We start from the raw sequence: 7,994 nt of genomic DNA, 5'->3' as shown, positions 1-7,994 counted from the left end.
TAAAGAACCCTCACTGCTACGTATACAATAATATGCGCTAAGTAAATATACCTCTTAACTTTCTACTCCTCACGTCTTAACTTTCTACTCCTCACGTCTTAACTTTCTATTCCTCACGTCCTAACTTTCTACTCCTCACGTCTTAACTTTTTACTCCTCACGTCTTCACTTTCTACTCCTCACGTCTTAACTGTTTACTCCTCACGTCTTAACTTTTTACTCCTCACGTCTTAACTTTCTACTCCTCACGTCTTAACTTTCTACTCCTCACGCCTTAACTTTCTACTCCTCACGTCTTAACTCTCTACTCCTCACGTCTTAACTTGAGGTGCAGGGAAAGTGAGACAAACAAGAAACCATTATTTTTTTCTAGGGAAGAGTATGTGTAAGATGAAGGATTTATGCAGGAATGGTGGAATTTGTAAGTCTTCTTCACGCACTAGGTCCGGCTGGAAATGCGAATGTCGCAACGGATGGGCAGGATCACGATGTACTAGTAAGTTATGTTTCTTTTTAATACCCAATTGCTATCTTCAAACTTCTCTGATCGAAAATGTATGTTTTCTCCCGATCAAATATGATGTGATTTTTTCAGCAAAACGGAACTTATAAGTATGATAAAACGAAATCGACAATCTGAAGGAGAAATTCACATATCGATTAAAGTAAGAATTTCGCAAATTATGTGGTCGTGATAACGATCGATTTCGTCAATACAAACTACCAATAGGTCAAATGATGTCTGACGTGTTTTATACAGACTGTTAGGCCGCTCTTGGCACACTGATTTTGACTACGGCTAACTCCGTTTACCTGATCAGGATATAGGGATCACGGCGGGTGTGACCGGTCGACAGGGGATTCTTACTCCTCCTAGGCACCTGATCCCACTCCTGGCGTGTCCAGGGTTCCGTGTGTGTCCAATTATCTATTGTGTATTGCTTGTAGGAGTTATGAGATTGGTCACTGCTCGTCATCTTCACCTTTCACTTAGAGGTTTTACTTGTAGGAGTTATGAGATTGATCAATGTTCGTTATCTTTGCCTTTCATTGCTTGCTTATCTTCGCCTTCCATTGGTAGCTCATTCATAACCTTTTTATACAATTTACATATTATTGACCAAATCTACAAACTATCTAACTATGTTTCTTATTTTCTGAATGACCATGTTGCTTCTGACGACAAAACAAGATAGTTATGAATGAGACAGTATTAAAAAGTTTAGAGAACTCGACATTTGAAAATGAAAATCAAGAGGTTGACGTTTCCCTTGTTCTTCCTTGTAGAGAGAAATTATTGCCCGAGAGGTAATGTTTGTGAGAACGGTGGAAGGTGTGTGAATTCTGCAATAACTGGGTTGTTTTGGAGATGCAAGTGCCGGGTGGGATTTTCTGGAAGACGATGTACAAGTAAGTTATTCTTTTTTGCACATTATTATTTAGTTACAAATATAATATTTTATTTAGTTACAAGTACAGCATTTTATTTGTTTACAAATACAATATCTTATTGGGTAACAAAGACTAGAAATTGATATTATATTTCATTAGGTTACGAACGCAATATTATATTTGGTTACAAATACAATATTTTATTAGTTACAATGGTATTGTTTTATTCCCTTACAAACGTAATATTTTATTTCGTTACAGATGAAATATTTTATTTGGTTACAAACACAATATTTTATTAGTTATAAACGCAATATTCTATTTTGTTACAAATAGATTATTTCCTTTGGTTACAAACACAATTATTATTTGGCTACAAGCTCTAATCCTTTGGTTACAAACACGTTATTTTATTTGGTTACAAACACATTCTTATAGAGACGATTTTCATTTTTGCTGTATGCTTTATTTTTTACATTACAGAACCAAGAATTACAAAGCCTCCAAAGCCAGGTGAGGGAAATATTACAGACTCTTACAAAATAGTACAGCCTGTTGTAAAATATTACAGACTCTTACAAAATAGTACAGCCTGTTATAAAATATCACAGCCTCTTATAAAATAGTACAGCCTGTTGTAAAATATTACAGACTCTTACAAAATAGTACAGCCTGTATTTAAAATATTACAGCCTGTTACAAAATAGTACAGCCTGTTATAAAATATTACAGCCTGTTACAAAATAGTACAGCCTGTTATAAAATATTACAGCCTGTTACAAAATAGTACAGCCTGTTATAAAATATCACAGCCTGTTACAAAATAGTACAGACGGTTACAAAATATAACAGACTGTTACACAATAAAAAAGCTGTTATAAAATAGTACAGCCTGTTATAAAATAGTGCAGACTGTTATACCCCTATAAAACAATTCCTATATAAATCTTTACCAAAAACAAAATCCAACATTTCGACTGTTCTTGCAACTGTTGGACCGGGAACTGTTAAAATCGACTGTCAAAAAGACTGTTGACCGATGACGTCATATGGCGCTATATAACTCGAATTATATTTTCGTGCCGTTTGGATACATCCGGAACACATCGGGTCTTTCACTGAAAGAGAATGGCGGATGCATATTTTGCGACAGCAACGGAAGATGAAATTCATTTAATTCGTCAAAGTAGGGACAGCAAGAACATAGAAAAAGTATTTGTTTATTTTCTAGAATCAATGGTATAAGATGAAGTTTACTTATTTTTATTTTATTCGTTTTAAAGCTGTAATACGCAAGTCACATGATTATTGGGTCTGCTGATTTGTTTACGTAATGGCGAGGTTCACTGATTTGACTGGTGATGAAATACAGAATTTAGTTGATGAAAAGCAGAGCAGATGCACGAAAAATATAATTATCAATTAGGATATTGAGTATGTTTTCTTTTAAGCTAGTGGAATCGGTGATAACTACGCAATCACAATGTCCCGTTTAAAGTCAACAAACCAGACCGTGCATTTAGCAAAAACAACTTTAAAATGAGGGTGTATAACAAAACAGTTATTAACTGGGTCCTCAGACAACAGCTGTTTTGTTTGACCCTCGAACGGATCGGTTGCCCCCAGCTTACGGCTTCGGGCAACAAACATGTTCTCGGGTCAAACAAAACAGTTGTTGTCCTTGAACCCAGTCAATATCTGTATACTGTTACACAATAGTTAAACTTGTTACAAACTAGTACAGACTGTTATAAAATAGTACAGCCTGTTATAAAACATTACAGACTGCTACAAAATATCACAGCCTGTTATGAAATAGTACAGCCTAATATAAACTAGTATAGACTGTTATAAAATATTACAGACTGTTACAAAGTATTATAGACAGTTACAAAATCTTACAGATTTTTACCAAATATTACAGACTGTTATAAAATATTACAGACTGCTACAAAATATTACAACCTGTTACAAAATAGTACAGCATGTTACAAAATATTACAGAATGTTACACAATCTATTACAGACTGTTACAACATATTACAGACTGTTACAAAATATTACAGACTGTTACAAAATAGTTCAGTCTGTTACAAAATATCACATCTTGTTACAAAATATTCAGACTGTTAAAAAAATATTACACACTCTTACAAAATATTGCAGAATGTTACAAAGAATTTCAGACAGTTACAGAATATTACAGCCTGCTACAAAAAATAAACTGTTACAAATATTATACAGTTATTGACTGGGTTCGAGGACAACAACTGTTTTGTTTGACCCGAAAACGAGTATGTTCGAGGGTCAAACAAAACAGCTGTTGTCCGAGGACCCAGTTAATAACTGTTTTGTTATACACCTTCACTTTTAGGTTGATTTTACATTGCACATGGTTTGTTGACTTTAAACGGATCGACAGTGTGATTGCGTACATTTATCACAGATTCCACTAGTTTACCAGAAAACATACTCAATATCCTAATTGATAATTATATTTTTCGTGTATCTGCTCTGCTTTTCATCTATTAGAATAAATTCCGTATTTCATCATCAGTCAAATCAGTGAACCTCGACATTACGTAAACAAATCAGCAGACCAAGAATCATGTGACTTGCATATAACCGCTTTAACACGAATAAAGTACAAATAAGTAAATTCATCTTAATATACAATTGATACTAGAAAATGATGAAGAGATATTTTTTTATGTTCTTGCTGTCCCTACTTTGAATAATTAATTGAATTTCATCTTCTGTTGCTGTCGCAAAATGTGCATCCCCATTTCTCTTTATCCAAACGGCACGAAAAGATACCTCGAGTTAGCGCCATTTGACGTCATTGGTCAACAGTCTTTTTTAACAGTCGATTTTAACGGTTCCCGGTCCAACATTCGCCAGAACAGTCGAATTGTTGGACTTTTTTGTAAGAGTTATATAAGAACTGTTTTATAGGGGTAAAACAATACAGAATGTTACTAAATATTAGACACTGTTACAAAACATAGAAGACTGTTATAAAATATTAGAGATTGTTATAAAATATATCGGAGTGCTACACAATATTACAGACTGTCGCAGAGGGGTAAACATCCCTTGCTGACCATATGTATCCGCTTTGAATCCTTTATTTTGAGCAGGTATCTAAAATAGTGAATTCACGGGTTTCAGTTTTTGGAGCATATGCGTTACTAATATTGAATATCATGCATGGATGATACTTCCTGATTAGTGTACAGAGAGAGAGAGAGAGAGGGGGGGGTATCAATATATATTGTTCTGTACTGATGTGTTTGTTGCTTAAAATTTTCACCATAAAGGATACCAGATCCGAAATATTTTTCGTACTGAAAGTTACCAATCATCAGATTTTTTTAGGGCGAAAGTAAGATTGAAAATTGTTTTCACATTTTTTTCATTCATAATGTTTTTGAAATTACATACTATTAATGTCTTCTTTGATTTGACGTTAAAGAATATAAGATTGTCTAAGCCGGTGCTTATTATTATTGAACTGCCCACTCTTTATTACAGAATCACAACCACAAACAGAGCCAGAGACAAAACCAGAAACAGAACCAGAAACAGAACCATGCGGTAAGCAATGCCAAAAGTGTTTCCCTCCGTGCAATGACCCGACAGTTGGGAGGGTGTATAATGCTAACATTTCCAGAATACATATATTTTTAAACTGTCTATCAAAAGAAAAAAACCCATCTATTCAGAATGTACAAAAATAATGTAAAAAAACAAACAAAAAACTCATAGTGTTTCCCCTGGAAGAAATATAATTATCACGAGGAATTGATTTATCATTACTGTGCTGATGGTCCCTGTAAAAATAATGGAGAGTGTTGATCTGGTACGACAACGTTCAAATATGCATGTCTAAAAAGCTTTATAGGGAAGGCATGTGAAGGTACGTGTTTTAGCTGTATGTACTATCATGACTATCTCTATCTTCTTTATAATAACCACATTGGGACATTCTCATGAAATAGTTACAAAGATTCTGAATCGGTAAGACAGTTCACAACATTCCACTAATAATTTGACACTCACATATACGGAATAGTCCTAGTGGTATGACTTTCATATTATAAATCTTTCCAAAATAAAATTGCAAAGTACGGAGCAACTCTTGGTGTCTACAAAGAAAACATAGTATAATCAAAATTAAGGATCTAGTGACTCCCTGTAACCCGACAAATGCACACCATTGTTTAAATTCTTTGATGTTGACAAATGGTTAGTTGGACACCAGAATTGTCAGTAATAACCCCCACCCCCACCCCGCCTATCCACAAAACTAGGTACATAGCATTAATTTTATTGACGTAATCTAATTATCATCAAAATGATTCTTGGTTGAGTTTAGCTTGTTTAACGCCCTACTCAAGAATTTATCAATCATTGAAACGTCACCATTGTCGGTGAAGCTCTGTAAAAGGAAGTGTCCTTCCTATTCAATCGGAATATATTTAACTTTACAGTTAGGGGGTATTCATTCAAATCAGTGGTCAGAAATCAGCGTGGTTTTTTTTATTTGTTTACTTCAATTATCTACAGATTTCACTCTACCTTGCCATTTTCATCCATCAACAACCCGAAATGTATTTTTTGTGCCATACCGCTAGTTGCATTTTGGCATACTTTCACAACCATCAAGGAAAACATTCAGTAATATAGTATCGATATATATATATATATATATATATATATATATATATATATATATATATATATATATATTGGCACGCTGTTTTTGGCTATATTTAGCTCTAAAACTTCATAGTTATTTCGGATTTCAAACATTTCGATTGAGCATCGCTGAAGAGACATTATTTGTCGAAATGCGCATCTGGTGCATCAAAATTGGTACCGTATAAGCTTTACATAAATATCTAAATGTCGCAAAAGCACACTTTGCATAAAATAAGAGAACATAAAAACTTGCTGCTTTCCTTCATCAGTTTGTAACGGCAGATTGATTTCTCATTTTGTAGAGAAGGATAACTGCGTCGATGAACCCTGTAAAAATAATGGAAATTGTGTATCTAGTTCTACAGGGTTCACATGTAAATGTGCAAAAGGCTACAAGGGAAAGACATGTACAGGTATGTGTTTAACTACGTGTACAGGTATGTGTTTAACTACGTGTACAGGTATGTGTTTTAACTACTTGTACATGTATGTGTTTTAACTACGTGTACAACTATGCGTTTTAACTATGTGTACAGGTATGTGTTTTAACTACATGTACAGGTATGTGTTTTAACTACGTGTACAGGTATGTGTTTTAACTACGTGTACAGGTTTGTGTTTTAAGGATGTGTACAGGTATGTATTTTAACTATGTGTACAGGTATGTGTTTTAAGAACATGGGCAGGTATGTGTTTTAAGTACTTGTACAGGTATGTGTTTTAAGTACGTGTACAGGTATGTGTTTTAACTACGTGTACAGGTATGTGTTTTAAGTACGTGTACAGGTATGTGTTTTAACTACGTGTACAGGTATGTGTTTCAACTATGTGTACAGGTATGTGTTTTAACTACGTGTATGGTTGTGGTTATCTCTCTGTTCTTAAGAAAGGAACATCAATTTCGAGCTGTTTCTCACTTTGTAGAGAAGGATCACTGCGTCGATGAACCCTGTGAAAATGATGGAAATTGTGTATCTAGTTCTACAGGGTTCACATGTAAATGTACAAGACACTACAAGGGAAAGACGTGTACAGGTATGTGTTTTAACTACATGTACAAGTATGTGTTTTAACTACGTGTACAGGTATGTGTTTTAACTATGTGTACAGGTATGTGTTTTAACTATGTGTACAGGTATGTGTTTTAACTACGTGTACAGGTATCTGTTTAACTACGTGTACAGGTATGTGTTTAACTATGTGTACATGTATGTGTTTTAACTACGTGTACAGGTATGTGTTTCAACTACGTGTACAGGTATGCGTTTTAACTACGTGTACAGGTATGTGTTTTAACTACGTGTACAGGTATGCATTTTAACTACGTGTACACGTATGTGTTTTAACTACGTGTACAGGTATGTGTGTTAACTACGTGCACAGGTATGTCTTTTAACTACATGTACAGGTATATGTTTTAACTACGTGTACAGGTATGTGTTTTAACTACGTGTACAGGTATACATTTTAACTACGTGTACATGTATGTGTTTTAACTACGTATATAACTGTGTGTTTTAACTACGTGTACAGGTATGTGTTTTAACTACGTGCACAACTATGTGTTTTAACTACGTGTACAGGTATGTGTTTTAACTATGTGTACAGGTATGTGTTTTAACTACGTGTACAAGTATGTGTTTTAAGTACGTGTACAGGTATGTGTTTTAACTACGTGTACAGGTATGTGTTTTAACTATGTGTGCAAGTATGTGTTTTAACTACGTGTACAGGTATGTGTTTTAACTACGTATACAACTATGTGTTTTAACTACGTGTACAGGTATGTGTTTTAATTACGTGTACAGGTATGCGTTTTAACTACGTGTACATGTATGTGTTTTAACTACGTGTACAGGTATGTGTTTTAACTACGTATACAGGTATGCATTTTAACT

General features: G+C 34.3%; 1 long non-coding RNA gene across 1 annotated transcript; it reads left to right on the top strand.

Annotated features, from left to right (window-relative positions):
- The first annotated feature begins 1,293 nt into the window (after window positions 1-1,293).
- Window positions 1,294-7,115, top strand: LOC125661155 (uncharacterized). The gene is made up of 5 exons (XR_007364697.2): window positions 1,294-1,410; window positions 1,876-1,905; window positions 4,927-4,989; window positions 6,399-6,509; window positions 7,021-7,115. It is a non-coding gene; the product is annotated as an uncharacterized LOC125661155 (long non-coding RNA).
- Window positions 7,116-7,994: the final 879 nt, after the last annotated feature.

This window comes from Ostrea edulis, chromosome 8 (genome assembly GCF_947568905.1).
Source record: "Ostrea edulis chromosome 8, xbOstEdul1.1, whole genome shotgun sequence".
NCBI classification, from domain to species: domain Eukaryota; kingdom Metazoa; phylum Mollusca; class Bivalvia; order Ostreida; family Ostreidae; genus Ostrea; species Ostrea edulis.
This window is presented reverse-complemented; position numbering and strand designations above follow the sequence as displayed.